The sequence below is a fragment of the Procambarus clarkii genome, unplaced genomic scaffold, assembly GCF_040958095.1.
Source record: "Procambarus clarkii isolate CNS0578487 unplaced genomic scaffold, FALCON_Pclarkii_2.0 HiC_scaffold_96, whole genome shotgun sequence".
In the NCBI taxonomy this organism is placed as follows: Eukaryota; Metazoa; Arthropoda; class Malacostraca; order Decapoda; family Cambaridae; genus Procambarus; species Procambarus clarkii.
Window position 1 is genome coordinate 1969779 of NW_027189129.1, and position 27085 is coordinate 1996863.

Genomic DNA, 27085 nt, shown 5'->3' on the forward strand with positions numbered 1-27085 from the left:
GCAAGGTATGGCTGCAAAATATAGCACTAGGTGATTTATTACTGACTGTTCGAGAAACAAATCCCATTGTATATTTCCAATAGCTATTTGCAGACTTGGCTACAGGTGATGCTGGGAGGTAATGGACCCAATAGTATATGAATGTCATTAATTGTGTTTCATAAAGTCATGAAAGTTAATGAATCTATCGAACAAAGGCTCCGCTCTTACATTAGTTAAGAACATAAGAATGAAGGCCTATTGGCCCATACAACCCAGATCCTTTTTATAACAAACTATATGGTCAGCAGGAGGAAGAAGCTAAGGGGAGAACTTACCGTTAAATAATTCTTCCATATATTCTAACCTGTTTCTCGTTAACTCGTGCTCCACCCGTTTCTTGAGGTTCTTCAACATAACATATCGATGCAAGGACGTATTTCTGCGCCTGAGTTTGGAAATTGTGGCGGTGGAGAGCTTCAGAATTGATTTTTGCTCTCTCATCTGAATCTTGCGGGATGAGAAGTAACTCTTCTCAAATGGATTAGTCTTTTCCATGGTTACAACAACGGACGAGCGTAAACAAACAGCACGACCAGGAAAGAACTGGGGAAGCATGTGAGGGTCTGAGTTGGTTCGGCGCCTTATGAGCTAAATCATATCAGGTGAAGTCTGGTGACATGGAGTTTATGCCTAGTATCTGAAATAAATGGATATATCACTGAGCCACTACAGCACACAATAGCCCGTACTATGATAAATTTTGTTATAGTAGTAGATTGAGAGACAACATCAACATGCTATTGATGGAAAATATCTCAACACAAACAACCACTCACATCTTCTCAAATGGATCATTAGAGCAAGAATGAGATTCTCTTGGTGCAACAGTTAAGAACATAAGAAGGTGACTGCAGAAGGCTTATTGGCCCATACAAGGCAACTGCTATTTATAACCACCCAATCCCACTCATATACATGTCCATCCAAATCTTGAAACAATTGAAGGACCCCACCTCCACAACAGTAGGCGGTAATTGGTTCTACAAATCAACAACTCTGTTACCGAACCACTATTTACCTATGTCTATTATAAATCTAATCTTATCCAATTTATACTCATTGTTTCGTGTTATGTCTTGTGTTGACACTTTTAATACTACTGTTAATATCCCCCTATGTTTTGCAGTAGTAGGGTCCACAAATTGACAGTCCTGTTACGGAATCTGTAAACCCAGAACATTCCCATATCTATAGTTATCCAGTTTATATTCATTGTTTTGAGTTTTATTATGCGTTGATACTTTTAATACCCTATTAATATCCCTTTTTGTTCATATGAACATTCCTATGTTCATATGAATGTCCATTCATATGAACATAGGAATGAAGGTAAAAGCAGATTGCATCGCCGTCGAAGAAGTTCCTATTTATATCCACCCAACCCCATTCACATATATATAAAAACCTACGCTTGAAACAATCAAGAGATCCTTCAACTGTTATGCTATGCGGTAATTTGCCCTTCGAATTGTGTACACTGTTACCAAACCAACATTTACCCAGGCTATTTCTAAATTTATACTTTTCAAATTTATACCCATTTGTTCATGTTTTGCCTTGTGTTGATCAAATTGTGACTGGTCCAAGACGGACCGGAACATCGTCGTTCCATCACTTTTTAGTGTGAGGTTCAGTCAACATATTTCAACCAAGTTTTTGTGACTCCTCGTCTGTGTGTGTTGAGACTTTTAATACCCTATTAATAACCTTTTTGCTATGTCCATTAGCCCACTTGTAAATCCCTATCATGTTAACCCTAATTCTTCGCCTTTCCATATAATGTAGTTTAAGCATCGTCAATCTTTTTTACTATGCCAGATTTCTAATTTGCGAGAATACCTTCATCATCCTACGCTGGATACGTTCTAGTAAATTAATATCCATTCCATACTTTGTTGATACGATCTGAACTGCATAATCTACATGGGCCGAACAGTAGTAATATATAACTGAAGAACAACACCAGGTTTCTTATTACTAAGGCTACGATTAATTAATCCTAGTGTCCTATTTGACTTTTTACTAATATTTTTGTATTGATTTTTTGGTTTTAAATTCTTGCTAATTATATCTCTTATATCCCCCTGATCCCTTTCGCAACCCGCCTGCGCAATCGCAACGAATACCAGAAAATTTATTATATGTATACAATTGGGACAAAAACAGTGCAGGATAATGTAAATGGAGCAAGGTATGGCTGCAAAATATAGCACTAGGTGATTTATTACTGACTGTTCGAGAAACAAATCCCATTGTATATTTCCAATAGCTATTTGCAGACTTGGCTACAGGTGATGCTGGGAGGTAATGGACCCAATAGTATATGAATGTCATTAATTGTGTTTCATAAATGTCATGAAAGTTAATGAATCTATCGAACAAAGGCTCCGCTCTTACATTAGTTAAGAACATAAGAATGAAGGCCTATTGGCCCATACAACCCAGATCCATTTTATAACAAACTATATGGTGAGCAGGAGAAAGAAGCTAAGGGGAGAACTTACCGTTAAATAATTCTTCCATATATTCTAACCTGTTTCTCGTTAACTCGTGCTCCACCCGTTTCTTGAGGTTCTTCAACATAACATATCGATGCAAGGACGTATTTCTGCGCCTGAGTTTGGAAATTTTGGAGGTGGAGAGCTTCAGAATTGATTTTTGCTCTCTCATCTGAATCTTGCGGGGTGAGAAGTAACTCTTCTCAAATGGATTAGTCTTTGCCATGGTTACAACAACGGACGAGCGTAAACAAACAGCACGACCAGGAAAGAACTGGGGAAGCAAGTGAGGGTCTGAGTTGGTTCGGCGCCTTATGAGCTAAATCATATCAGGTGAAGTCTGGTGACATGGAGTTTATGCCTAGTATCTGAAATAAATGGATATATCACTGAGCCACTACAGCACACAATAGCCCGTACTATGATAAATTTTGTTATAGTAGTAGTTTGAGAGACAACATCAACATGCTATTGATGGAAAATATCTCAACACAAACAACCACTCACATCTTCTCAAATGGATCATTAGAGCAAGAATGAGATTCTCTTGGTGCAACAGTTAAGAACATAAGAAGGTGACTGCAGAAGGCTTATTGGCCCATACAAGGCAACTGCTATTTATAACCACCCAATCCCACTCATATACATGTCCATCCAAATCTTGAAACAATTGAAGGACCCCACCTCCACAACAGTAGGCGGTAATTGGTTCTACAAATCAACAACTCTGTTACCGAACCACTATTTACCTATGTCTATTATAAATCTAATCTTATCCAATTTATACTCATTGTTTCGTGTAATGTCTTGTGTTGACACTTTTAATACTACTGTTAATATCCCCCTATGTTTTGCAGTAGTAGGGTCCACAAATCGACAGTCCTGTTACCGAATCTGTATTTACCCAGAACATTCCCATATCTATAGTTATCCAGTTTATATTCATTGTTTTGAGTTTTATTATGCGTTGATACTTTTAATACCCTATTAATATCCCTTTTTGTTCATATGAACATTCCTATGTTCATATGAATGTCCATTCATATGAACATAGGAATGAAGGTAAAAGCAGATGGCATCGCCGTCGAAGAAGTTCCTATTTATATCCACCCAACCCCATTCACATATATATAAAAACCTACGCTTGAAACAATCAAGAGATCCTTCAACTGTTATGCTATGCGGTAATTTGCCCTTCGAATTGTGTACACTGTTACCAAACCAACATTTACCCAGGCCATTTCTAAATTTATACTTTTCAAATTTATACCCATTTGTTCATGTTTTGCCTTGTGTTGATCGAATTGTGACTGGTCCAAGACGGACCGGAACATCGTCGTTCCATCACTTTTTAGTGTGAGGTTCAGTCAACATATTTCAACCAAGTTTTTGTGACTCCTCGTCTGTGTGTGTTGAGACTTTTAATACCCTATTAATAACCCCTTTGCTATGTCCATTAGCCCACTTGTAAATCCCTATCATGTCAACCCTAATTCTTCGCATTTCCATATAATGTAGTTTAAGCATCGTCAATCTTTTTTACTATGCCAGATTTCTAATTTGCGAGAATACCTTCATCATCCTACGCTGGATACGTTCTAGTAAATTAATATCCATTCCATACTTTGTTGATACGATCTGAACTGCATAATCTACATGGGCCGAACAGTAGTAATATATAGCTGAAGAACAACACCAGGTTTCTTATTACTAAGGCTACGATTAATTAATCCTAGTGTCCTATTTGACTTTTTACTAATATTTTTGTATTGATTTTTTGGTTTTAAATTCTTGCTAATTATATCTCTTATATCCCCCTGATCCCTTTCGCAACCCGCCTGCGCAATCGCAACGAATACCAGAAAATTTATTATATGTATACAATTGGGACAAAAACAGTGCAGGATAATGTAAATGGAGCAAGGTATGGCTGCAAAATATAGCACTAGGTGATTTATTACTGACTTCGAGAAACAAATCCCATTGTATATTTCCAATAGCTATTTGCAGACTTGGCTACAGGTGATGCTGGGAGGTAATGGACCCAATAGTATATGAATGTCATTAATTGTGTTTCATAAATGTCATGAAAGTTAATGAATCTATCGAACAAAGGCTCCGCTCTTACATAAGTTAAGAACATAAGAATGAAGGCCTATTGGCCCATACAACCCAGATCCTTTTTATAACAAACTATATGGTCAGCAGGAGGAAGAAGCTAAGGGGAGAACTTACCGTTAAATAATTCTTCTATATTTTCTAACCTGTTTCTCGTTAACTCGTGCTCCACCCGTTTCTTGAGGTTCTTCAACATAACATATCGATGCAAGGACGTATTTCTGCGCCTGAGTTTGGAAATTTTGGCGGTGGAGTGCTTCAGAATTGATTTTTGCTCTCTCATCTGAATCTTGCGGGGTGAGAAGTAACTCTTCTCAAATGGATTAGTCTTTGCCATGGTTACAACAACGGACGAGCGTAAACAAACAGCACGACCAGGAAAGAACTGGGGAAGCAAGTGAGGGTCTGAGTTGGTTCGGCGCCTTATGAGCTAAATCATATCAGGTGAAGTCTGGTGACATGGAGTTTATGCCTAGTATCTGAAATAAATGGATATATCACTGAGCCACTACAGCACACAATAGCCCGTACTATGATAAATTTTGTTATAGTAGTAGTTTGAGAGACAACATCAACATGCTATTGATGGAAAATATCTCAACACAAACAACCACTCACATCTTCTCAAATGGATCATTAGAGCAAGAATGAGATTCTCTTGGTGCAACAGTTAAGAACATAAGAAGGTGACTGCAGAAGGCTTATTGGCCCATACAAGGCAACTGCTATTTATAACCACCCAATCCCACTCATATACATGTCAATCCAAATCTTGAAACAATTGAAGGACCCCACCTCCACAACAGTAGGCGGTAATTGGTTCTACAAATCAACAACTCTGTTACCGAACCACTATTTACCTATGTCTATTATAAATCTAATCTTATCCAATTTATACTCATTGTTTCGTGTTATGTCTTGTGTTGACACTTTTAATACTACTGTTAATATCCCCCTATGTTTTGCAGTAGTAGGGTCCACAAATCGACAGTCCTGTTACCGAATCTGTATTTACCCAGAACATTCCCATATCTATAGTTATCCAGTTTATATTCATTGTTTTGAGTTTTATTATGCGTTGATACTTTTAATACCCTATTAATATCCCTTTTTGTTCATATGAACATTCCTATGTTCATATGAATGTCCATTCATATGAACATAGGAATGAAGGTAAAAGCAGATGGCATCGCCGTCGAAGAAGTTCCTATTTATATCCACCCAACCCCATTCACATATATATAAAAACCTACGCTTGAAACAATCAAGAGATCCTTCAACTGTTATGCTATGCGGTAATTTGCCCTTCGAATTGTGTACACTGTTACCAAACCAACATTTACCCAGGCCATTTCTAAATTTATACTTTTCAAATTTATACCCATTTGTTCATGTTTTGCCTTGTGTTGATCGAATTGTGACTGGTCCAAGACGGACCGGAACATCGTCGTTCCATCACTTTTTAGTGTGAGGTTCAGTCAACATATTTCAACCAAGTTTTTGTGACTCCTCGTCTGTGTGTGTTGAGACTTTTAATACCCTATTAATAACCCCTTTGCTATGTCCATTAGCCCACTTGTAAATCCCTATCATGTCAACCCTAATTCTTCGCATTTCCATATAATGTAGTTTAAGCATCGTCAATCTTTTTTACTATGCCAGATTTCTAATTTGCGAGAATACCTTCATCATCCTACGCTGGATACGTTCTAGTAAATTAATATCCATTCCATACTTTGTTGATACGATCTGAACTGCATAATCTACATGGGCCGAACAGTAGTAATATATAGCTGAAGAACAACACCAGGTTTCTTATTACTAAGGCTACGATTAATTAATCCTAGTGTCCTATTTGACTTTTTACTAATATTTTTGTATTGATTTTTTGGTTTTAAATTCTTGCTAATTATATCTCTTATATCCCCCTGATCCCTTTCGCAACCCGCCTGCGCAATCGCAACGAATACCAGAAAATTTATTATATGTATACAATTGGGACAAAAACAGTGCAGGATAATGTAAATGGAGCAAGGTATGGCTGCAAAATATAGCACTAGGTGATTTATTACTGACTTCGAGAAACAAATCCCATTGTATATTTCCAATAGCTATTTGCAGACTTGGCTACAGGTGATGCTGGGAGGTAATGGACCCAATAGTATATGAATGTCATTAATTGTGTTTCATAAATGTCATGAAAGTTAATGAATCTATCGAACAAAGGCTCCGCTCTTACATTAGTTAAGAACATAAGAATGAAGGCCTATTGGCCCATACAACCCAGATCCTTTTTATAACAAACTATATGGTCAGCAGGAGGAAGAAGCTAAGGGGAGAACTTACCGTTAAATAATTCTTCCATATATTCTAACCTGTTTCTCGTTAACTCGTGCTCCACCCGTTTCTTGAGGTTCTTCAACATAACATATCGATGCAAGGACGTATTTCTGCGCCTGAGTTTGGAAATTTTGGCGGTGGAGAGCTTCAGAATTGATTTTTGCTCTCTCATCTGAATCTTGCGGGGTGAGAAGTAACTCTTCTCAAATGGATTAGTCTTTGCCATGGTTACAACAACGGACGAGCGTAAACAAACAGCACGACCAGGAAAGAACTGGGGAAGCAAGTGAGGGTCTGAGTTGGTTCGGCGCCTTATGAGCTAAATCATATCAGGTGAAGTCTGGTGACATGGAGTTTATGCCTAGTATCTGAAATAAATGGATATATCACTGAGCCACTACAGCACACAATAGCCCGTACTATGATAAATTTTGTTATAGTAGTAGTTTGAGAGACAACATCAACATGCTATTGATGGAAAATATCTCAACACAAACAACCACTCACATCTTCTCAAATGGATCATTAGAGCAAGAATGAGATTCTCTTGGTGCAACAGTTAAGAACATAAGAAGGTGACTGCAGAAGGCTTATTGGCCCATACAAGGCAACTGCTATTTATAACCACCCAATCCCACTCATATACATGTCAATCCAAATCTTGAAACAATTGAAGGACCCCACCTCCACAACAGTAGGCGGTAATTGGTTCTACAAATCAACAACTCTGTTACCGAACCACTATTTACCTATGTCTATTATAAATCTAATCTTATCCAATTTATACTCATTGTTTCGTGTTATGTCTTGTGTTGACACTTTTAATACTACTGTTAATATCCCCCTATGTTTTGCAGTAGTAGGGTCCACAAATCGACAGTCCTGTTACCGAATCTGTATTTACCCAGAACATTCCCATATCTATAGTTATCCAGTTTATATTCATTGTTTTGAGTTTTATTATGCGTTGATACTTTTAATACCCTATTAATATCCCTTTTTGTTCATATGAACATTCCTATGTTCATATGAATGTCCATTCATATGAACATAGGAATGAAGGTAAAAGCAGATGGCATCGCCGTCGAAGAAGTTCCTATTTATATCCACCCAACCCCATTCACATATATATAAAAACCTACGCTTGAAACAATCAAGAGATCCTTCAACTGTTATGCTATGCGGTAATTTGCCCTTCGAATTGTGTACACTGTTACCAAACCAACATTTACCCAGGCCATTTCTAAATTTATACTTTTCAAATTTATACCCATTTGTTCATGTTTTGCCTTGTGTTGATCGAATTGTGACTGGTCCAAGACGGACCGGAACATCGTCGTTCCATCACTTTTTAGTGTGAGGTTCAGTCAACATATTTCAACCAAGTTTTTGTGACTCCTCGTCTGTGTGTGTTGAGACTTTTAATACCCTATTAATAACCCCTTTGCTATGTCCATTAGCCCACTTGTAAATCCCTATCATGTCAACCCTAATTCTTCGCATTTCCATATAATGTAGTTTAAGCATCGTCAATCTTTTTTACTATGCCAGATTTCTAATTTGCGAGAATACCTTCATCATCCTACGCTGGACTACGTTCTAGTAAATTAATATCCATTCCATACTTTGTTGATACGATCTGAACTGCATAATCTACATGGGCCGAACAGTAGTAATATATAGCTGAAGAACAACACCAGGTTTCTTATTACTAAGGCTACGATTAATTAATCCTAGTGTCCTATTTGACTTTTTACTAATATTTTTGTATTGATTTTTTGGTTTTAAATTCTTGCTAATTATATCTCTTATATCCCCCTGATCCCTTTCGCAACCCGCCTGCGCAATCGCAACGAATACCAGAAAATTTATTATATGTATACAATTGGGACAAAAACAGTGCAGGATAATGTAAATGGAGCAAGGTATGGCTGCAAAATATAGCACTAGGTGATTTATTACTGACTGTTCGAGAAACAAATCCCATTGTATATTTCCAATAGCTATTTGCAGACTTGGCTACAGGTGATGCTGGGAGGTAATGGACCCAATAGTATATGAATGTCATTAATTGTGTTTCATAAATGTCATGAAAGTTAATGAATCTATCGAACAAAGGCTCCGCTCTTACATTAGTTAAGAACATAAGAATGAAGGCCTATTGGCCCATACAACCCAGATCCTTTTTATAACAAACTATATGGTCAGCAGGAGGAAGAAGCTAAGGGGAGAACTTACCGTTAAATAATTCTTCCATATTTTCTAACCTGTTTCTCGTTAACTCGTGCTCCACCCGTTTCTTGAGGTTCTTCAACATAACATATCGATGCAAGGACGTATTTCTGCGCCTGAGTTTGGAAATTTTGGCGGTGGAGTGCTTCAGAATTGATTTTTGCTCTCTCATCTGAATCTTGCGGGGTGAGAAGTAACTCTTCTCAAATGGATTAGTCTTTGCCATGGTTACAACAACGGACGAGCGTAAACAAACAGCACGACCAGGAAAGAACTGGGGAAGCAAGTGAGGGTCTGAGTTGGTTCGGGGCCTTATGAGCTAAATCATATCAGGTGAAGTCTGGTGACATGGAGTTTATGCCTAGTATCTGAAATAAATGGATATATCACTGAGCCACTACAGCACACAATAGCCCGTACTATGATAAATTTTGTTATAGTAGTAGTTTGAGAGACAACATCAACATGCTATTGATGGAAAATATCTCAACACAAACAACCACTCACATCTTCTCAAATGGATCATTAGAGCAAGAATGAGATTCTCTTGGTGCAACAGTTAAGAACATAAGAAGGTGACTGCAGAAGGCTTATTGGCCCATACAAGGCAACTGCTATTTATAACCACCCAATCCCACTCATATACATGTCAATCCAAATCTTGAAACAATTGAAGGACCCCACCTCCACAACAGTAGGCGGTAATTGGTTCTACAAATCAACAACTCTGTTACCGAACCACTATTTACCTATGTCTATTATAAATCTAATCTTATCCAATTTATACTCATTGTTTCGTGTTATGTCTTGTGTTGACACTTTTAATACTACTGTTAATATCCCCCTATGTTTTGCAGTAGTAGGGTCCACAAATCGACAGTCCTGTTACCGAATCTGTATTTACCCAGAACATTCCCATATCTATAGTTATCCAGTTTATATTCATTGTTTTGAGTTTTATTATGCGTTGATACTTTTAATACCCTATTAATATCCCTTTTTGTTCATATGAACATTCCTATGTTCATATGAATGTCCATTCATATGAACATAGGAATGAAGGTAAAAGCAGATGGCATCGCCGTCGAAGAAGTTCCTATTTATATCCACCCAACCCCATTCACATATATATAAAAACCTACGCTTGAAACAATCAAGAGATCCTTCAACTGTTATGCTATGCGGTAATTTGCCCTTCGAATTGTGTACACTGTTACCAAACCAACATTTACCCAGGCCATTTCTAAATTTATACTTTTCAAATTTATACCCATTTGTTCATGTTTTGCCTTGTGTTGATCGAATTGTGACTGGTCAAAGACGGACCGGAACATCGTCGTTCCATCACTTTTTAGTGTGAGGTTCAGTCAACATATTTCAACCAAGTTTTTGTGACTCCTCGTCTGTGTGTGTTGAGACTTTTAATACCCTATTAATAACCCCTTTGCTATGTCCATTAGCCCACTTGTAAATCCCTATCATGTCAACCCTAATTCTTCGCATTTCCATATAATGTAGTTTAAGCATCGTCAATCTTTTTTACTATGCCAGATTTCTAATTTGCGAGAATACCTTCATCATCCTACGCTGGACACGTTCTAGTAAATTAATATCCATTCCATACTATTGTTGATACGATCTGAACTGCATAATCTACATGGGGCCGAACAGTAGTAATATATAGCTGAAGAACAACACCAGGTTTCTTATTACTAAGGCTACGATTAATTAATCCTAGTGTCCTATTTGACTTTTTACTAATATTTTTGTATTGATTTTTTGGTTTTAAATTCTTGCTAATTATATCTCTTATATCCCCCTGATCCCTTTCGCAACCCGCCTGCGCAATCGCAACGAATACCAGAAAATTTATTATATGTATACAATTGGGACAAAAACAGTGCAGGATAATGTAAATGGAGCAAGGTATGGCTGCAAAATATAGCACTAGGTGATTTATTACTGACTGTTCGAGAAACAAATCCCATTGTATATTTCCAATAGCTATTTGCAGACTTGGCTACAGGTGATGCTGGGAGGTAATGGACCCAATAGTATATGAATGTCATTAATTGTGTTTCATAAATGTCATGAAAGTTAATGAATCTATCGAACAAAGGCTCCGCTCTTACATTAGTTAAGAACATAAGAATGAAGGCCTATTGGCCCATACAACCCAGATCCTTTTTATAACAAACTATATGGTCAGCAGGAGGAAGAAGCTAAGGGGAGAACTTACCGTTAAATAATTCTTCCATATATTCTAACCTGTTTCTCGTTAACTCGTGCTCCACCCGTTTCTTGAGGTTCTTCAACATAACATATCGATGCAAGGACGTATTTCTGCGCCTGAGTTTGGAAATTTTGGCGGTGGAGAGTTTCAGAATTGATTTTTGCTCTCTCATCTGAATCTTGCGGGGTGAGAAGTAACTCTTCTCAAATGGATTAGTCTTTGCCATGGTTACAACAACGGACGAGCGTAAACAAACAGCACGACCAGGAAAGAACTGGGGAAGCAAGTGAGGGTCTGAGTTGGTTCGGCGCCTTATGAGCTAAATCATATCAGGTGAAGTCTGGTGACATGGAGTTTATGCCTAGTATCTGAAATAAATGGATATATCACTGAGCCACTACAGCACACAATAGCCCGTACTATGATAAATTTTGTTATAGTCGTAGTTTGAGAGACAACATCAACATGCTATTGATGGAAAATATCTCAACACAAACAACCACTCACATCTTCTCAAATGGATCATTAGAGCAAGAATGAGATTCTCTTGGTGCAACAGTTAAGAACATAAGAAGGTGACTGCAGAAGGCTTATTGGCCCATACAAGGCAACTGCTATTTATAACCACCCAATCCCACTCATATACATGTCAATCCAAATCTTGAAACAATTGAAGGACCCCACCTCCACAACAGTAGGCGGTAATTGGTTCTACAAATCAACAACTCTGTTACCGAACCACTATTTACCTATGTCTATTATAAATCTAATCTTATCCAATTTATACTCATTGTTTCGTGTTATGTCTTGTGTTGACACTTTTAATACTACTGTTAATATCCCCCTATGTTTTGCAGTAGTAGGGTCCACAAATCGACTCTGTTACCGAACCACTATTTACCTATGTCTATTATAAATCTAATCTTATCCAATTTATACTCATTGTTTCGTGTTATGTCTTGTGTTGACACTTTTAATACTACTGTTAATATCCCCCTATGTTTTGCAGTAGTAGGGTCCACAAATCGATTCGGTCCTGTTACCGAATCTGTATTTACCCAGAACATTCCCATATCTATAGTTATCCAGTTTATATTCATTGTTTTGAGTTTTATTATGCGTTGATACTTTTAATACCCTATTAATATCCCTTTTTGTTCATATGAACATTCCTATGTTCATATGAATGTCCATTCATATGAACATAGGAATGAAGGTAAAAGCAGATGGCATCGCCGTCGAAGAAGTTCCTATTTATATCCACCCAACCCCATTCACATATATATAAAAACCTACGCTTGAAACAATCAAGAGATCCTTCAACTGTTATGCTATGCGGTAATTTGCCCTTCGAATTGTGTACACTGTTACCAAACCAACATTTACCCAGGCCATTTCTAAATTTATACTTTTCAAATTTATACCCATTTGTTCATGTTTTGCCTTGTGTTGATCGAATTGTGACTGGTCAAAGACGGACCGGAACATCGTCGTTCCATCACTTTTTAGTGTGAGGTTCAGTCAACATATTTCAACCAAGTTTTTGTGACTCCTCGTCTGTGTGTGTTGAGACTTTTAATACCCTATTAATAACCCCTTTGCTATGTCCATTAGCCCACTTGTAAATCCCTATCATGTCAACCCTAATTCTTCGCATTTCCATATAATGTAGTTTAAGCATCGTCAATCTTTTTTACTATGCCAGATTTCTAATTTGCGAGAATACCTTCATCATCCTACGCTGGACACGTTCTAGTAAATTAATATCCATTCCATACTTTGTTGATACGATCTGAACTGCATAATCTACATGGGGCCTGAACAGTAGTAATATATAGCTGAAGAACAACACCAGGTTTCTTATTACTAAGGCTACGATTAATTAATCCTAGTGTCCTATTTGACTTTTTACTAATATTTTTGTATTGATTTTTTGGTTTTAAATTCTTGCTAATTATATCTCTTATATCCCCCTGATCCCTTTCGCAACGAATACCTGAAAATTTATTATATGTATACAATTGGGACAAAAACAGTGCGGGATAATGTAAATGGAGCAAGGTATGGCTGCAAAATATAGCACTAGGTGATTTATTACTGACTGTTCGAGAAACAAATCCCATTGTATATTTCCAATAGCTATTTGCAGACTTGGCTACAGGTGATGCTGGGAGGTAATGGACCCAATAGTATATGAATGTCATTAATTGTGTTTCATAAAGTCATGAAAGTTAATGAATCTATCGAACAAAGGCTCCGCTCTTACATTAGTTAAGAACATAAGAATGAAGGCCTATTGGCCCATACAACCCAGATCCTTTTTATAACAAACTATATGGTCAGCAGGAGGAAGAAGCTAAGGGGAGAACTTACCGTTAAATAATTCTTCCATATATTCTAACCTGTTTCTCGTTAACTCGTGCTCCACCCGTTTCTTGAGGTTCTTCAACATAACATATCGATGCAAGGACGTATTTCTGCGCCTGAGTTTGGAAATTGTGGCGGTGGAGAGCTTCAGAATTGATTTTTGCTCTCTCATCTGAATCTTGCGGGATGAGAAGTAACTCTTCTCAAATGGATTAGTCTTTTCCATGGTTACAACAACGGACGAGCGTAAACAAACAGCACGACCAGGAAAGAACTGGGGAAGCATGTGAGGGTCTGAGTTGGTTCGGCGCCTTATGAGCTAAATCATATCAGGTGAAGTCTGGTGACATGGAGTTTATGCCTAGTATCTGAAATAAATGGATATATCACTGAGCCACTACAGCACACAATAGCCCGTACTATGATAAATTTTGTTATAGTAGTAGATTGAGAGACAACATCAACATGCTATTGATGGAAAATATCTCAACACAAACAACCACTCACATCTTCTCAAATGGATCATTAGAGCAAGAATGAGATTCTCTTGGTGCAACAGTTAAGAACATAAGAAGGTGACTGCAGAAGGCTTATTGGCCCATACAAGGCAACTGCTATTTATAACCACCCAATCCCACTCATATACATGTCCATCCAAATCTTGAAACAATTGAAGGACCCCACCTCCACAACAGTAGGCGGTAATTGGTTCTACAAATCAACAACTCTGTTACCGAACCACTATTTACCTATGTCTATTATAAATCTAATCTTATCCAATTTATACTCATTGTTTCGTGTTATGTCTTGTGTTGACACTTTTAATACTACTGTTAATATCCCCCTATGTTTTGCAGTAGTAGGGTCCACAAATCGACAGTCCTGTTACGGAATCTGTATTACCCAGAACATTCCCATATCTATAGTTATCCAGTTTATATTCATTGTTTTGAGTTTTATTATGCGTTGATACTTTTAATACCCTATTAATATCCCTTTTTGTTCATATGAACATTCCTATGTTCATATGAATGTCCATTCATATGAACATAGGAATGAAGGTAAAAGCAGATTGCATCGCCGTCGAAGAAGTTCCTATTTATATCCACCCAACCCCATTCACATATATATAAAAACCTACGCTTGAAACAATCAAGAGATCCTTCAACTGTTATGCTATGCGGTAATTTGCCCTTCGAATTGTGTACACTGTTACCAAACCAACATTTACCCAGGCTATTTCTAAATTTATACTTTTCAAATTTATACCCATTTGTTCATGTTTTGCCTTGTGTTGATCAAATTGTGACTGGTCAAAGACGGACCGGAACATCGTCGTTCCATCACTTTTTAGTGTGAGGTTCAGTCAACATATTTCAACCAAGTTTTTGTGACTCCTCGTCTGTGTGTGTTGAGACTTTTAATACCCTATTAATAACCCTTTTGCTATGTCCATTAGCCCACTTGTAAATCCCTATCATGTTAACCCTAATTCTTCGCCTTTCCATATAATGTAGTTTAAGCATCGTCAATCTTTTTTACTATGCCAGATTTCTAATTTGCGAGAATACCTTCATCATCCTACGCTGGATACGTTCTAGTAAATTAATATCCATTCCATACTTTGTTGATACGATCTGAACTGCATAATCTACATGGGGCCGAACAGTAGTAATATATAACTGAAGAACAACACCAGGTTTCTTATTACTAAGGCTACGATTAATTAATCCTAGTGTCCTATTTGACTTTTTACTAATATTTTTGTATTGATTTTTTGGTTTTAAATTCTTGCTAATTATATCTCTTATATCCCCCTGATCCCTTTCGCAACCCGCCTGCGCAATCGCAACGAATACCAGAAAATTTATTATATGTATACAATTGGGACAAAAACAGTGCAGGATAATGTAAATGGAGCAAGGTATGGCTGCAAAATATAGCACTAGGTGATTTATTACTGACTGTTCGAGAAACAAATCCCATTGTATATTTCCAATAGCTATTTGCAGACTTGGCTACAGGTGATGCTGGGAGGTAATGGACCCAATAGTATATGAATGTCATTAATTGTGTTTCATAAATGTCATGAAAGTTAATGAATCTATCGAACAAAGGCTCCGCTCTTACATTAGTTAAGAACATAAGAATGAAGGCCTATTGGCCCATACAACCCAGATCCTTTTTATAACAAACTATATGGTCAGCAGGAGGAAGAAGCTAAGGGGAGAACTTACCGTTAAATAATTCTTCCATATATTCTAACCTGTTTCTCGTTAACTCGTGCTCCACCCGTTTCTTGAGGTTCTTCAACATAACATATCGATGCAAGGACGTATTTCTGCGCCTGAGTTTGGAAATTTTGGCGGTGGAGAGCTTCAGAATTGATTTTTGCTCTCTCATCTGAATCTTGCGGGGTGAGAAGTAACTCTTCTCAAATGGATTAGTCTTTGCCATGGTTACAACAACGGACGAGCGTAAACAAACAGCACGACCAGGAAAGAACTGGGGAAGCAAGTGAGGGTCTGAGTTGGTTCGGCGCCTTATGAGCTAAATCATATCAGGTGAAGTCTGGTGACATGGAGTTTATGCCTAGTATCTGAAATAAATGGATATATCACTGAGCCACTACAGCACACAATAGCCCGTACTATGATAAATTTTGTTATAGTAGTAGATTGAGAGACAACATCAACATGCTATTGATGGAAAATATCTCAACACAAACAACCACTCACATCTTCTCAAATGGATCATTAGAGCAAGAATGAGATTCTCTTGGTGCAACAGTTAAGAACATAAGAAGGTGACTGCAGAAGGCTTATTGGCCCATACAAGGCAACTGCTATTTATAACCACCCAATCCCACTCATATACATGTCCATCCAAATCTTGAAACAATTGAAGGACCCCACCTCCACAACAGTAGGCGGTAATTGGTTCTACAAATCAACAACTCTGTTACCGAACCACTATTTACCTATGTCTATTATAAATCTAATCTTATCCAATTTATACTCATTGTTTCGTGTTATGTCTTGTGTTGACACTTTTAATACTACTGTTAATATCCCCCTATGTTTTGCAGGTAAGTAGGGTCCACAAATCGACAGTCCTGTTACCGAATCTGTATTTACCCAGAACATTCCCATATCTATAGTTATCCAGTTTATATTCATTGTTTTGAGTTTTATTATGCGTTGATACTTTTAATACCCTATTAATATCCCTTTTTGTTCATATGAACATTCCTATGTTCATATGAATGTCCATTCATATGAACATAGGAATGAAGGTAAAGCAGATGCAGATGGCATCGCCGTCGAAGAAGTTCCTATTTATATCCACCCAACCCCATTCACATATATATAAAAACCTACGCTTGAAACAATCAAGAGATCCTTCAACTGTTATGCTATGCGGTAATTTGCCCTTCGAATTGTGTACACTGTTACCAAACCAACATTTACCCAGGCCATTTCTAAATTTATACTTTTCAAATTTATACCCATTTGTTCATGTTTTGCCTTGTGTTGATCGAATTGTGACTGGTCCAAGACGGACCGGAACATCGTCGTTCCATCACTTTTTAGTGTGAGGTTCAGTCAACATATTTCAACCAAGTTTTTGTGACTCCTCGTCTGTGTGTGTTGAGACTTTTAATACCCTATTAATAACCCCTTTGCTATGTCCATTAGCCCACTTGTAAATCCCTATCATGTCAACCCTAATTCTTCGCCTTTCCATATAATGTAGTTTAAGCATCGTCAATCTTTTTTACTATGCCAGATTTCTAATTTGCGAGAATACCTTCATCATCCTACGCTGGACACGTTCTAGTAAATTAATATCCATTCCATAGTATGTTGATACGATCTGAACTGCATAATCTACAGGGGGCCGAACAGTAGTAATATATAGCTGAAGAACAACACCAGGTTTCTTATTACTAAGGCTACGATTAATTAATCCTAGTGTCCTATTTGACTTTTTACTAATATTTTTGTATTGATTTTTTGGTTTTAAATTCTTGCTAATTATATCTCTTATATCCCCCTGATCCCTTTCGCAACCCGCCTGCGCAATCGCAACGAATACCAGAAAATTTATTATATTGTATACAATTGGGACAAAAACAGTGCAGGATAATGTAAATGGAGCAAGGTATGGCTGCAAAATATAGCACTAGGTGATTTATTACTGACTGTTCGAGAAACAAATCCCATTGTATATTTGCAATAGCTATTTGCAGACTTGGCTACAGGTGATGCTGGGAGGTAATGGACCCAATAGTATATGAATGTCATTAATTGTGTTTCATAAATGTCATGAAAGTTAATGAATCTATCGAACAAAGGCTCCGCTCTTACATTAGTTAAGAACATAAGAATTGAAGGCCTATTGGCCCATACAATCCAGATCCTTTTTATAACAAACTATATGGTCAGCAGGAGGAAGAAGCTAAGGGGAGAACTTACCGTTAAATAATTCTTCCATATATTCTAACCTGTTTCTCGTTAACTCCTGCTCCACCCGTTTCTTGAGGTTCTTCAACATAACATATCGATGCAAGGACGTATTTCTGCGCCTGAGTTTGGAAATTTTGGCGGTGGAGAGCTTCAGAATTGTTTTTTGCTCTCTCATCTGAATCTTGCGGGGTGAGAAGTAACTCTTTTCAAATGGATTAGTCTTTGCCATGGTTACAACAACGGACGAGCGTAAACAAACAGCACGACCAGGAAAGAACTGGGGAAGCAAGTGAGGGTCTGAGTTGGTTCGGCGCCTTATGAGCTAAATCATATCAGGTGAAGTCTGGTGACATGGAGTTTATGCCTAGTATCTGAAATAAATGGATATATCACTGAGCCACTACAGCACGCAATAGCCCGTACTATGATAAATTTTGTTATAGTAGTAGATTGAGAGACAACATCAACATGCTATTGATGGAAAATATCTCAACACAAACAACCACTCACATCTTCTCAAATGGATCATTAGAGCAAGAATGAGATTCTCTTGATGCAACAGTTAAGAACATAAGAAGGTGACTGCAGAAGGCTTATTGGCCCATACAAGGCAACTGCTATTTATAACCACCCAATCCCACTCATATACATGTCCATCCAACTCTTGAAACAATTGAAGGACCCCACCTCCACAACAGTAGGCGGTAATTGGTTCTACAAATCAACAACTCTGTTACCGAACCACTATTTACCCTATGTCTATTATAAATCTAATCTTATCCAATTTATACTCATTGTTTCGTGTTATGTCTTGTGTTGACACTTTTAATACTACTATTAATATCCCCCTATGTTTTGCAGGTAAGTAGGGTCCACAAATCGACAGTCCTGTTACCGAATCTGTATTTACCCAGAACATTCCCATATCTATAGTTATCCAGTTTATATTCATTGTTTTGAGTTTTATTATGCGTTGATACTTTTAATACCCTATTAATATCCCTCTTTGTTCATATGAACATTCTTATGTTTATATGAATGTCCATTCATATGAACATAGGAATGAAGGTAAAAGCAGATGGCATCGCCGTCGAAGAAGTTCCTATTTATATCCACCCAACCCCATTCACATATATATAAAAACCTACGCTTGAAACAATCAAGAGATCCTTCAACTGTTATGCTATGCGGTAATTTGCCCTTCGAATTGTGTACACTGTTACCAAACCAACATTTACCCAGGCCATTTCTAAATTTATACTTTTCAAATTTATACCCATTTGTTCATGTTTTGCCTTGTGTTGATCGAATTGTGACTGGTCCAAGACGGACCGGAACATCGTCGTTCCATCACTTTTTAGTGTGAGGTTCAGTCAACATATTTCAACCAAGTTTTTGTTACTCCTCGTCTGTGTGTGTTGAGACTTTTAATACCCTATTAATAACCCCTTTGCTATGTCCATTAGCCCACTTGTAAATCACTATCATGTCAACCCTAATTCTTCGCCTTTCCATATAATGTAGTTTAAGCATCGTCAATCTTTTTTACTATGCCAGATTTCTAATTTGCGAGAATACCTTCGTCATCCTACGCTGGACACGTTCTAGTAAATTAATATCCATTCCATAGTATGTTGATACGATCTGAACTGCATAATCTACAGGGGGCCGAACAGTAGTAATATATAGCTGAAGAACAACACCAGGTTTCTTATTACTAAGGCTACGATTAATTAATCCTAGTGTCCTATTTGACTTTTTACTAATATTTTTGTATTGATTTTTTGGTTTTAAATTCTTGCTAATTATATCTCTTATATCCCCCTGATCCCTTTCGCAACCCGCCTGCGCAATCGCAACGAATACCAGAAAATTTATTATATGTATACAATTGGGACAAAAACAGTGCAGGATAATGTAAATGGAGCAAGGTATGGCTGCAAAATATAGCACTAGGTGATTTATTACTGACTGTTCGAGAAACAAATCCCATTGTATATTTGCAATAGCTATTTGCAGACTTGGCTACAGGTGATGCTGGGAGGTAATGGACCCAATAGTATATGAATGTCATTAATTGTGTTTCATAAATGTCATGAAAGTTAATGAATCTATCGAACAAAGGCTCCGCTCTTACATTAGTTAAGAACATAAGAATGAAGGAAAATGTTGAAGGCCTATTGGCCCATACAATCCAGATCCTTTTTATAACAAACTATATGGTCAGCAGGAGGAAGAAGCTAAGGGGAGAACTTACCGTTAAATAATTCTTCCATATATTCTAACCTGTTTCTCGTTAACTCCTGCTCCACCCGTTTCTTGAGGTTCTTCAACATAACATATCGATGCAAGGACGTATTTCTGCGCCTGAGTTTGGAAATTTTGGCGGTGGAGAGCTTCAGAATTGATTTTTTGCTCTCTCATCTGAATCTTGCGGGGTGAGAAGTAACTCTTCTCAAATGGATTAGTCTTTGCCATGGTTACAACAACGGACGAGCGTAAACAAACAGCACGACCAGGAAAGAACTGGGGAAGCAAGTGAGGGTCTGAGTTGGTTCGGCGCCTTATGAGCTAAATCATATCAGGTGAAGTCTGGTGACATGGAGTTTATGCCTAGTATCTGAAATAAATGGATATATCACTGAGCCACTACAGCACGCAATAGCCCGTACTATGATAAATTTTGTTATAGTAGTAGATTGAGAGACAACATCAACATGCTATTGATGGAAAATATCTCAACACAAACAACCACTCACATCTTCTCAAATGGATCATTAGAGCAAGAATGAGATTCTCTTGATGCAACAGTTAAGAACATAAGAAGGTGACTGCAGAAGGCTTATTGGCCCATACAAGGCAACTGCTATTTATAACCACCCAATCCCACTCATATACATGTCCATCCAACTCTTGAAACAATTGAAGGACCCCACCTCCACAACAGTAGGCGGTAATTGGTTCTACAAATCAACAACTCTGTTACCGAACCAGTATTTACCCTATGTCTATTATAAATCTAATCTTAACCAATTTATACTCATTGTTTCGTGTTATGTCTTGTGTTGACACTTTTAATACTACTATTAATATCCCCCTATGTTTTGCGGTAATAGGGTCCACAAATCGACAGTCCTGTTACCGAATCTGTATTTACCCAGAACATTCCCATATCTATAGTTATCCAGTTTATATTCATTGTTTTGAGTTTTATTATGCGTTGATACTTTTAATACCCTATTAATATCCCTCTTTGTTCATATGAACATTCCTATGTTCATATGAATGTCCATTCATATGAACATAGGAATGAAGGTAAAAGCAGATGACCTATTAGCAGATGGCATCGCCGTCGAAGAAGTTCCTATTTATATCCACCCAACCCCATTCACATATATATAAAAACCTACGCTTGAAACAATCAAGAGATCCTTCAACTGTTATGCTATGCGGTAATTTGCCCTTCGAATTGTGTACACTGTTACCAAACCAACATTTACCCAGGCCATTTCTAAATTTATACTTTTCAAATTTATACCCATTTGTTCATGTTTTGCCTTGTGTTGATCGAATTGTGACTGGTCCAAGACGGACCGGAACATCGTCGTTCCATCACTTTTTAGTGTGAGGTTCAGTCAACATATTTCAACCAAGTTTTTGTGACTCCTCGTCTGTGTGTGTTGAGACTTTTAATACCCTATTAATAACCCCTTTGCTATGTCCATTAGCCCACTTGTAAATCACTATCATGTCAACCCTAATTCTTCGCCTTTCCATATAATGTAGTTTAAGCATCGTCAATCTTTTTTACTATGCCAGATTTCTAATTTGCGAGAATACCTTCGTCATCCTACGCTGGACACGTTCTAGTAAATTAATATCCATTCCATAGTATGTTGATACGATCTGAACTGCATAATCTACAGGGGGCCGAACAGTAGTAATATATAGCTGAAGAACAACACCAGGTTTCTTATTACTAAGGCTACGATTAATTAATCCTAGTGTCCTATTTGACTTTTTACTAATATTTTTGTATTGATTTTTTGGTTTTAAATTCTTGCTAATTATATCTCTTATATCCCCCTGATCCCTTTCGCAACCCTCCTGCGCAATCGCAACGAATACCAGAAAATTTATTATTTGTATACAATTGGGACAAAAACAGTGCAGGATAATGTAAATGGAGCAAGGTATGGCTGCAAAATATAGCACTAGGTGATTTATTACTGACTGTTCGAGAAACAAATCCCATTGTATATTTGCAATAGCTATTTGCAGACTTGGCTACAGGTGATGCTGGGAGGTAATGGACCCAATAGTATATGAATGTCATTAATTGTGTTTCATAAATGTCATGAAAGTTAATGAATCTATCGAACAAAGGCTCCGCTCTTACATTAGTTAAGAACATAAGAATGAAGGAAATGTTGAAGGCCTATTGGCCCATACAATCCAGATCCTTTTTATAACAAACTATATGGTCAGCAGGAGGAAGAAGCTAAGGGGAGAACTTACCGTTAAATAATTCTTCCATATATTCTAACCTGTTTCTCGTTAACTCCTGCTCCACCCGTTTCTTGAGGTTCTTCAACATAACATATCGATGCAAGGACGTATTTCTGCGCCTGAGTTTGGAAATTTTGGCGGTGGAGAGCTTCAGAATTGTTTTTTGCTCTCTCATCTGAATCTTGCGGGGTGAGAAGTAACTCTTTTCAAATGGATTAGTCTTTGCCATGGTTACAACAACGGACGAGCGTAAACAAACAGCACGACCAGGAAAGAACTGGGGAAGCAAGTGAGGGTCTGAGTTGGTTCGGCGCCTTATGAGCTAAATCATATCAGGTGAAGTCTGGTGACATGGAGTTTATGCCTAGTATCTGAAATAAATGGATATATCACTGAGCCACTACAGCACGCAATAGCCCGTACTATGATAAATTTTGTTATAGTAGTAGATTGAGAGACAACATCAACATGCTATTGATGGAAAATATCTCAACACAAACAACCACTCACATCTTCTCAAATGGATCATTAGAGCAAGAATGAGATTCTCTTGATGCAACAGTTAAGAACATAAGAAGGTGACTGCAGAAGGCTTATTGGCCCATACAAGGCAACTGCTATTTATAACCACCCAATCCCACTCATATACATGTCCATCCAACTCTTGAAACAATTGAAGGACCCCACCTCCACAACAGTAGGCGGTAATTGGTTCTACAAATCAACAACTCTGTTACCGAACCAGTATTTACCCATGTCTATTATAAATCTAATCTTAACCAATTTATACTCATTGTTTCGTGTTATGTCTTGTGTTGACACTTTTAATACTACTATTAATATCCCCCTATGTTTTGCGGTAATAGGGTCCACAAATCGACAGTCCTGTTACCGAATCTGTATTTACCCAGAACATTCCCATATCTATAGTTATCCAGTTTATATTCATTGTTTTGAGTTTTATTATGCGTTCATACTTTTAATACCCTATTAATATCCCTCTTTGTTCATATGAACATTCCTATGTTCATATGAATGTCCATTCATATGAACATAGGAATGAAGGTAAAAGCAGATGACCTATTAGCAGATGGCATCGCCGTCGAAGAAGTTCCTATTTATATCCACCCAACCCCATTCACATATATATAAAAACCTACGCTTGAAACAATCAAGAGATCCTTCAACTGTTATGCTATGCGGTAATTTGCCCTTCGAATTGTGTACACTGTTACCAAACCAACATTTACCCAGGCCATTTCTAAATTTATACTTTTCAAATTTATACCCATTTGTTCATGTTTTGCCTTGTGTTGATCGAATTGTGACTGGTCCAAGACGGACCGGAACATCGTCGTTCCATCACTTTTTAGTGTGAGGTTCAGTCAACATATTTCAACCAAGTTTTTGTTACTCCTCGTCTGTGTGTGTTGAGACTTTTAATACCCTATTAATAACCCCTTTGCTATGTCCATTAGCCCACTTGTAAATCACTATCATGTCAACCCTAATTCTTCGCCTTTCCATATAATGTAGTTTAAGCATCGTCAATCTTTTTTACTATGCCAGATTTCTAATTTGCGAGAATACCTTCGTCATCCTACGCTGGACACGTTCTAGTAAATTAATATCCATTCCATAGTATGTTGATACGATCTGAACTGCATAATCTACAGGGGGCCGAACAGTAGTAATATATAGCTGAAGAACAACACCAGGTTTCTTATTACTAAGGCTACGATTAATTAATCCTAGTGTCCTATTTGACTTTTTACTAATATTTTTGTATTGATTTTTTGGTTTTAAATTCTTGCTAATTATATCTCTTATATCCCCCTGATCCCTTTCGCAACCCTCCTGCGCAATCGCAACGAATACCAGAAAATTTATTATTTGTATACAATTGGGACAAAAACAGTGCAGGATAATGTAAATGGAGCAAGGTATGGCTGCAAAATATAGCACTAGGTGATTTATTACTGACTGTTCGAGAAACAAATCCCATTGTATATTTGCAATAGCTATTTGCAGACTTGGCTACAGGTGATGCTGGGAGGTAATGGACCCAATAGTATATGAATGTCATTAATTGTGTTTCATAAATGTCATGAAAGTTAATGAATCTATCGAACAAAGGCTCCGCTCTTACATTAGTTAAGAACATAAGAATGAAGGAAAATGTTGAAGGCCTATTGGCCCATACAATCCAGATCCTTTTATAACAAACTATATGGTCAGCAGGAGGAAGAAGCTAAGGGGAGAACTTACCGTTAAATAATTCTTCCATATATTCTAACCTGTTTCTCGTTAACTCCGTGCTCCACCCGTTTCTTGAGGTTCTTCAACATAACATATCGATGCAAGGACGTATTTCTGCGCCTGAGTTTGGAAATTTTGGCGGTGGAGAGCTTCAGAATTGATTTTTGCTCTCTCATCTGAATCTTGCGGGGTGAGAAGTAAACTCTTCTCAAATGGATTAGTCCTTTGCCATGGTTACAAACAACGGACGAGCGTAAACAAACAGCACGACCAGGAAAGAACTGGGGAAGCAAGTGAGGGTCTGAGTTGGTTCGGCGCCTTATGAGCTAAATCATATCAGGTGAAGTCTGGTGACATGGAGTTTAATGCCTAGTATCTGAAATAAATGGATATATCACTGAGCCACTACAGCACACAATAGCCCGTACTATGATAAATTTTGTTATAGTAGTAGTTTGAGAGACAACATCAACATGCTATTGATGGAAAATATCTCAACACAAACAACCACTCACATCTTCTCAAATGGATCATTAGAGCAAGAATGAGATTCTCTTGGTGCAACAGTTAAGAACATAAGAAGGTGACTGCAGAAGGCTGATTGGCCCATACAAGGCAACTGCTATTTATAACCACCCAATCCCACTCATATACATGTCCATCCAAATCTTGAAACAATTGAAGGACCCCACCTCCACAACAGTAGGCGGTAATTGGTTCTACAAATCAACAACTCTGTTACCGAACCACTATTTACCCATGTCTATTATAAATCTAATCTTATCCAATTTATACTCATTGTTTCGTGTTATGTCTTGTGTTGACACTTTTAATACTACTGTTAATATCCCCCTATGTTTTGCGTAGTAGGGTCCACAAATCGACTCCTGTTACCGAACTATTTACCAGTCTATTATATCTATCTTCCATTTATATCATTGTTTTGTTATGTTATGTGTTGATACTTTTAATACTACTGTTAATATCCCCCTATGTTTTGCAGTAGTAGGTCCACAAATCGATCGGTCCTGTTACCGAATCTGTATTTACCCAGAACATTCCCATATCTATAGTTATCCAGTTTATATTCATTGTTTTGAGTTTTATTATGCGTTGATACTTTTAATACCCTATTAATATCCCTTTTTGTTCATATGAACATTCCTATGTTCATATGAATGTCCATTCATATGAACATAGGAATGAAGGTAAAGCAGATGGCATCGCCGTCGAAGAAGTTCCTATTTATATCCACCCAACCCCATTCACATATATATAAACCTACGCTTGAAACAATCAAGAGATCCTTCAACTGTTATGCTATGCGGTAATTTGCCCTTCGAATTGTGTACACTGTTACCCAAACCAACATTTACCCAGGCCATTTCTAAATTTATACTTTTCAAATTTATACCATTTGTTCATGTTTTGCCTTGTGTTGATCGAATTGTGACTGGTCAAAGACGGACCGGAACATCGTCGTTCCATCACTTTTTTAGTGTGAGGTTCAGTCAACATATTTCAACACAAGTTTTTTGTGACTCCTCGTCTGTGTGTGTTGAGACTTTTTATTACCCTATAATAACCCCCTTGCTATGTCCATTAGCCCACTTGTAAATCCCTATCATGTCAACCCTAATTCTTCGCATTTCCATATAATGTAGTTTAAGCATCGTCAATCTTTTTTACTATGCCAGATTTCTAATTTGCGAGAATACCTTCATCATCCTACGCTGGACACGTTCTATAAATTAATCCATTCCATACTTTGTTGATACGATCTGAACTGCATAATCTACATGGGGCTGAACAGTAGTAATATATAGCTGAAGAACAACACCAGGTTTCTTATTACTAAGGCTACGATTAATTAATCCTAGTGCCTATTTGACTTTTTACTAATATTTTTGTATTGATTTTTTGGTTTTAAATTCTTGCTACTATTAATCTCTTATATCCCCCTGATCCCTTTCGCAACGAATACCTGAAAATTATTATATGTATACAATTGGGACAAA